At 38.8% G+C, this 8,243-nt stretch overlaps 1 long non-coding RNA gene across 1 annotated transcript; it reads right to left on the bottom strand.

Annotated features, from left to right (window-relative positions):
- Positions 1 to 24: 24 nt before the first annotated feature.
- LOC119496493 lies at positions 25 to 6,260 on the bottom strand. The gene is made up of 4 exons (XR_005208729.1): positions 6,048 to 6,260; positions 5,871 to 5,947; positions 1,730 to 1,899; positions 25 to 396 (listed from the first exon to the last, which is right to left on the bottom strand). It is a non-coding gene; the product is annotated as an uncharacterized LOC119496493 (long non-coding RNA).
- Positions 6,261 to 8,243: the final 1,983 nt, after the last annotated feature.

Genomic DNA, 8,243 nt, shown 5'->3' with positions numbered 1-8,243 from the left:
ACTAATATTAATTATTATTAATTCATGTTGAATATGAATAATGTTGTGAGATTATTCCTTATTTCATGGGCTATTTTAGGATTTATACATTATTATATTTTATATATATTATTATTATTTATTTATAAATTATATATATTCATTGCATTATGCATACAAATACCGATTTGAAGGTTGATTACCACGGCAACGCTCAACGCTTCGAAGCATTCGGGTCAGCCCTAACTATTTCTACTTACGGTTTAAACGATTAAAAGTGTTTATAATAATAATAAGGTAATTGTGAGTTACATTTGTTTTGAAAAATTACTTTGCAACAAATGTGTGTTTCTTACCCGTTAAATTCCATCTCTTTCTGTACGCTGCCATCTCATCCACACAGAAGCGACACGAACCCTGCAGACATAAGCCAATTGAATTGAAAATGAAATGATTCACTGGAAACAAGTGAATCACTCGGACGGAACAGTTTGTTAAAGATCTGCAATGATTTTTAAACACAGAGTTAAGAATAATCAATAACTCAAATGCATGCTATAAAGAAATGAGATTTCTATCAGTCCTATCTGGGACTATTTGTTTCACTGTGAAGTTGAAAGGTTGATTTTTTATTCTTTTTTAAACTGTGCCTTTAAACATTTGATGCAGGATTTTCACCCGACTTCTCCATGGAGATAAATCGTGATTTGACCCAGTTTATTCTGCCGTGCACAATAGTAAAGCATCAGGGTGTAATTGCTGCTCATCTTTTTCTTGGAACTGGAGCACTTGATGTTTTATTGTGCAAAGGGGAAATTAGAGCTCGGTGTCACATTTTGAGAGAAATTTCACCGACTTGGTTTTGAGTAGAAGCTTGTGTCTCAAAGCAGTGAGGGAGACAATGACTTGTTGTCAGTTTAACCACAAAACAACAAAATCACTAGTCTTCCACGCTGCCGTGGACTCTCTCATCCAGACGGTGACGGCCATGAGATTTACCTTTCTCTGTCAAATAACACAGCAGCATTTTACGAAGATTCATTCTCTGTAAATCAAAATCTTGTAGAGCATTGTCTTTCAAGACAACTACAAATGAACAAATGAAATCAGTACTGTGGGAACAGTTTATATATATTAGCTATCTCAATAAATTGCATAGTAATTAAACAACCGATCTATTCTCTCTAGTGTTAATCTGTAACTGCACACTCCTTCCACTCCTTCTGTTGCCATGCAAGCTATGTGCCGTACTCAAGGTGGCCTCCTTGAGCTATATGATCCTGAGGCGACGAAGGAAGGCTGAAGGAGCTTTAGACAAAAAACCTCCGCCGCCCTCCTTCAAACCAAACTTTCTTCAGCACTCTCAAACCTCTCGGTTGAAGGCCGTAGTCTGTTTGTCACAGAAGAGCTGGCAGCGGTCCTGAGCGGCCTTCTCCTTGTGCTCGTATGGAGATTAAATGAATCGGTTGGCAGCTCGTCAAGAAACCATCTGTAAAAGTGCTCAAACTCATGCTCGAAAGAAAAACACTTATAGATGAACAAGTTCCCCCTGCACCGGTTATTATTTCAATTACTGCAATTATCTCTCTGCGACTACTTCATCTACCGGGTTTCATATTTGAAACAGTCATCATCTTGCATCTTGTATTGCTGGTGTTGAATATTTAGTTCCCTTTTTGCCTCTACATTGTATTAATAAACACATATTTATATTCACACTTCTATCTCTGTACTGCAACATGCAGTTTACCTTGAAACATGGGACAGTTTAGTGTGGGTTCAGTGTGTTCTGGAGGAAGGCCGAGGTGGATGGATGAAGGTGGAGAGGTTTGAAGCAAGGCCATGGCTCGGCGTCAGGGTTATCTACCAGGACAAACTGTATGATCCAAGGCTCGGAACAGCCGGTGACAACCCTGCACGCTGGAACAGAGAGAAAACACCCGCTGACAAGCTGCCGTTCAGTCACTGTGGAGTGTTTTTATGTACCGACGTCAGTGTTAATCAGTTCAGTGTCAGTTTGATTCAGCTGTCAGTCAGCGACGCTGCTGCGATAAAGGATGCTGTGAGCATTTCAATATCCTTTTTCGCTTCAGAATTTTAAAGCTCTGCTGAAATAATATTACTATACTCATTCGGCCAATTGTTTGTCGCTATAATAAAGTTTATACTGATTAAAGGCTGCAGTCTTACAAGGCTTTTCATACGGTTTCACAACAGAATAATGTGCACAGTTAAAAGTTGCAACGACTAGTTCATCAAAAGAAAATTAATCTGCAACGGTTTTGATCGATTAATTGTCAATCAAGCAAAAATATAAATAAAAAACAAAATTGATGATACCGAGTTCTTAAATTTGACGATATGCTGCTTTTCTTGGTCTTACATTTCAGCAAATTGGGTTTCGGGACAGTTGGTTTGACAAAACAAGACATTAGAAGACGTCACCTTGTGCTCATGGATACTGTGACTTCTGTTTTATTGTAGACCAAACGATTAATCAAGAAAATAATTGGCAGATCAATTGATAATGCAAATGATCGTCAGTTGCAGCCAGTGGCAGTATATAAGAGACTGCATGGAATATATATCGTATTGCATACACAATAGAAACAGAATGAAAAACAGAATAATGGATTTTTTTAATCAGATAGTCGTTTCCCATCAGATTCAACTGATTACTTATTGGAAAAGCTGCAGTAGGCTGCAGACGCTAATTATTGGACATGTGAAAGTAAAACACACAAAACTGCTGCATTCATTTAACATGTCTCATAAAGTCTACAGGTTCCAGGTAAAGGTCTGTACGTCGTCAATAATGATCAATAATTTAACATTAATAATAGCGTTTAGGACATGTGAAGTCAGCTTTTGAGGAAACACGTAGAGTCAGTTGTTTCTAACTGGCACTTTGCCATTTTGTTAATGCTTTAGCTGGACATATATTACAGTGATGGACATATATTACAGTGATGGACACATATTACAGTGATGGACACATATTACAGTGATGGACACATATTACAGTGATGGACATAGTATATAACAGTGATGGACACATATAACAGTGATGGACATATATTACAGGGATGGACACATATTACAGGGATGGACACATATTACAGTGATGGACACATATTACAGTGATGGACACGTATTACAGGGATGGACACATATTACAGTGATGGACATAGTATATAACAGTGATGGACACATATAACAGTGATGGACATATATTACAGGGATGGACACATATTACAGGGATGGACACATATTACAGTGATGGACACATATTACAGTGATGGACACGTATTACAGTGATGGACACGTATTACAGTGATGGACACGTATTACAGTGATGGACACATATTACAGTGATGGACACATATTACAAGGATGGACACATATTACAGTGATGGACACATATTACAGTGATGGACACGTATTACAGTGATGGACATAGTATATAACAGTGATGGACACATATTACAGTGATGGACATATATAACAGTGATGGACATAGTATATAACAGTGATGGACACATATAACAGTGATGGACATATATAACGGTGATGGACACATATTACAGTGATGGACATAGTATATAACAGTGATGGACATATATAACAGTGATGGACATATATAACAGTGATGGACACATATTACAGTGATGGACACGTATTACAGTGATGGACATAGTATATAACAGTGATGGACATATATAACAGTGATGGACATATATAACAGTGATGGACACATATTACAGTGATGGACACGTATAACAGTGATGGACACATATTGCAGTGATGGACATATATATAACAGTGATGGACACATATAACAGTGATGGACACATATTGCAGTGATGGACATATATATAACAGTGATGGACACATATAACAGTGATGGACATATATAACAGTGATGGACACATATTACAGTGATGGACACGTATTACAGTGATGGACATAGTATATAACTGTGATGGACACATAATAGTGATGGACACATTTAACAGTGATGGAAATAGTATATAACAGAGATGGACACATATAGCAGTGATGGACACAACAGAGATGGACACATATAACAGTGATGGACACATATTGTAGTGATGGACATATATTACAGTGATGGACATATATTACAGTGATGGACACATATTGTAGTGATGGACATATATTACAGTGATGGACACCTAACAGTGATGGACACATAACAGTGATGGACACCTAACAGTGATGGACACATAACAGAGATGGACACATATAACAGTGATGGACACATATTGTAGTGATGGACATATATTACAGTGATGGACATATATTACAGTGATGGACACATATTGTAGTGATGGACATATATTACAGTGATGGACACCTAACAGTGATGGACACATAACAGTGATGGACACCTAACAGTGATGGACACATAACAGTGATGGACACATATTACAGTGATGGACAAATATAACAGTGATGGACTCATATTACAGTGATGGACAGATATAACGGTGATGGACATATTACAATGATGGACACATATAACTTTGATGGACACATAACAGTGTGATAGACATATATTACAGTGATGGACACATATTACAGTGATGGACACACATATAACTTTGATGGACACATAACAGTGTGATAGACATATAACAGTGATGGACATATATAACAGTGATGGACACATATTACAGTGATGGACACGTATTACAATGATGGACACATATAACTTTGATGGACACATAACAGTGTGATAGACATATAACAGTGATGGACACATATAACAGTGATGGACACATATAACAGTGATGGACACGTATTACAGTGATGGACACATATAACATTGATGGACATATATTAAAGTGAAAGACACCTATAACAGTGAACAAACCATACTGACATATTAGATGCATGATTTTTATCAGAAAAAAAGCACTTTAATTTTAGGAGTTATACCAACACGTCACGCTATATATTTGTATTATGACACACTTATGATATATATACTTATAGAAAACGTAATAAGAGCAGGAAAGGACTGTTGGCAGCAGGATTGTCTTATTGTCTTTATACATGATGAGTGTTACTAGACCAGCTTATTCTTCAGTTCTATCAGATAGAAACATGTTTTCTTTCTTGTACCAGAATAAAAGAATAAAATAAATATCTTCTGTTGTGGCTGATTATTTCTGCGTTCACAGCTCTGCATGTAGAATTTAACATTGAGAAACGGATTCCTACCGAACGTAAATCCTGACCATGAATGCAGAAGATGATGTGAGTATTTACTGAAACTTGATAGCATGTCGGCCAACAGCGCTGCCATCTCACCAGACCCTCTACACAGACAGCCCTGTGTGTGTGTGTGTGTGTGTGTGGAACGCACAGACACAATGAAACCTGATCTGCAAGTGTGTGTGTGTGTGTGTAATTTTGCTTGTATTTGTGTGTGCACACATCTACAGTATGTCAGTGTGTGCCAGTCTAAGGTGTGCATGTTGGCAGATAACCGCCTGTTTGTTTGTGTGTATTTAAAATGTTTTACATGAGATTGATAAAGAACAACCAGATTTCTCAGGATCTATATTATGTTGCAGTTTGATGTTCAATGCGGCGATGCGGAGACAGAACGGACCGATTGCACAACTGAAAATCAATACGAGAAAACGGTGACACTGACGAGACAATGGCAAGACGGTCGTGAATTATAGGGGGAGAATGTGTCTTTGGATTAGCAGAGCAGAGATTTTTGCAATAAATATGACAAAAACGGTCAACAGTCAAAAGACGACATATAGATATTCTCGGTTTAAAAACAATAAAAAGATATACAATATAATGAGAGACACGCTGATTTATCTGAAGGTAAAATTGTTGGCACTTACCATTTCTGAATTAGGCACCTGGGGTCATCCACAAGGGCGTCGCGTTGTGCAGGGCGCACAAAAAAAGAGCAATTTTCCTGCACAAAGAGAAAGCGGAGTCTTTGTTAAAAAAAAAATTAACTCGTTTGAATTCATAAAAAGGATGTTTTTAAAAAAAATAAATGTACGGAGGCTCACGGAAAAGATGCTAAAATGCATTGGGGTGGAGAAAATAGAGTGGTTGAGGGGGCCAATCTCTAACACCCGGCGGTTAAAGACAACAGAGTCGATGTTGGCCTCGGAGGAGAAAAAGAAGGACACAGTGTGTCTCCAATGGCCAGTGGAGAACACTGATAGATATGTTTTTTGCTGGCATGGGTTATGTTTTTACTCAGAACTGACAGACAGACAGCCCCCATGCACACAGGTGCTATTCAAGGAAACTGTGTAAAAGTGACGTCACTGAGAAAAATCTAGCCCACAAACCTTTTCAGTACTCAAGTCCCGCCCACTACATGTTGCTCTGTTCATATTTTTTTTTCCCATTTTCTCCTTTTTCATCTCTCTCTGCATCTCCACTTCTCTCTCCCTCTCCTCACTCTTTGTCCGCCTGTCTTTGTGGATTTTTTTTATCTCTCTATCAGTTTCTTCTATAAAGTGCATTTCAACAAACTATTACGCCATAAACACATCTGCTGTAAACGCATAAAAACCCTTACAAGCATCTCCTTATCTCAGTTCCTGTTGTTATCTCTCACACACACACACAGTATAGGTCGAACACGCTACACTATAGAAATCGTTCAGTGTTTGTTTTCGTTTTGCTGAATGCACAATACGCTCCGAATGTCTTCGCCTCGCCGCTGTTTGTGTTGCTTTTGCAAATGCACGCCGCTCCCGATGTGAAACCACCAAATGAAGCTTCCCCCAATTTTCATAGCCCTCCAATTTGGAGCGCGGCCGTCTCTCTCTCTCTCCCTCTCTAATGCTGAAACACCACTTTGTGAAATTACAGTACAATTTTGAAAAGTAGAAACAGGCAGCAGGCAATTCAGGTGCTCAGCCTCCGCAACAATGGAGTGCCGGCCTTGGTGATGGTTGCTAGGCGATGGAGGAAATACAATGGCCTCCTCTGAAACCAAAGGCCCTTAAGTGGACTGACAGGAGAGAAAGCACACATACACACACACACGAAATAGAGCGATGCAGGGGGAAAGGAGAGTGTAAGTGAAGCTGTGCACCTCTGTGTGTAGACGCTCGACCGAAATATTGCAGTTGCTGTTTGGAGCATGAGGAGGGATCGGACTGAATGCGGTTTTTTTTGCAAAAAACTAACAAAAAATAGGCAGGTCCTGGACATGTGAAAAGCTATGTGCATGTATTGAATATAGAAGCTGTTGCTACACGCCTGTATTGGATAAATACGTTGTGGGGCCTTTTTTGTTTTTGTAGACGGCTCGGGACAACCTGATAGTGGGAGATAATGTTTCAGACGGAGCAATGTATTGACCAATCACATGGTCAATGGAACAACAATCAGTGGCTGCTCACGTCTGGCAGCCTGTCTGCCTCTCCATCTGTCTGTTCATTTCTTCGTCCATCCCTTCGTCCTTATATATGACCGTCCACCTATCTGCTGCCATGCGTACCCAATCTGGCTGTCGATCGATTAAAATATTTAATCTGATTAATCACATGATTGGCCATAGTTAAAAATGTTTTTATCTGTTCAAAATGTACCTTAAAGGGGGATTTGTCAAGTATTTAATAATCTTATCAACATGGGAGTGGGCACATATTCTTGCTTAATGCAAATGTATGTATATATTTATTATTGGAAATCAATTAACAACACAAAACAATCACAAATATTGTCCAGAAACCCTCACAGGTACTGCATTTAGCATAAAACAATATGCTCAAATCATAACATGGCAAACTGCAGCCCAACAGGCAACAACAGCTGTCAGTGTGTCAGTGTGCTGACTTGACTATGACTTGCCCCAAACTGCATGTGATTATCATAAAGTGGGCATGTCTGTAAAGGGGAGACTCGTGGGTACCCATAGAACCAATTTTCATTCACATATCTGGAGGTCAGAGGTCAAGGGACCCCTTTGAAAATGGCCATGCCAGTTTTTCCTCAACAAAATTTTGAGCGTTATTTAGCCTCCTTGGCGACTAGCTAGTATGACGTGGTTGGTACCAATGGATTTGTTAGGTTTTTGTAGTTTCATAAGATGCCAGTATCTCCACCCCAACTTTAAAACTACAACCTAAAAATCCCAAGTTGTATTAAAGAAATTAGTGTTGTTAAAACAAATTTACGTTAACAGCCCTAGTCCCCAAACATCCATCCAATCAACCGGCTAATGAAACAACATTGTTAACACC

Source organism: Sebastes umbrosus, chromosome 11 (assembly GCF_015220745.1).
Source record: "Sebastes umbrosus isolate fSebUmb1 chromosome 11, fSebUmb1.pri, whole genome shotgun sequence".
Taxonomy (NCBI): domain Eukaryota; kingdom Metazoa; phylum Chordata; class Actinopteri; order Perciformes; family Sebastidae; genus Sebastes; species Sebastes umbrosus.
Note: the sequence above shows the minus strand (reverse complement) of the source record. Positions and strands in the feature narration are given on the sequence as shown.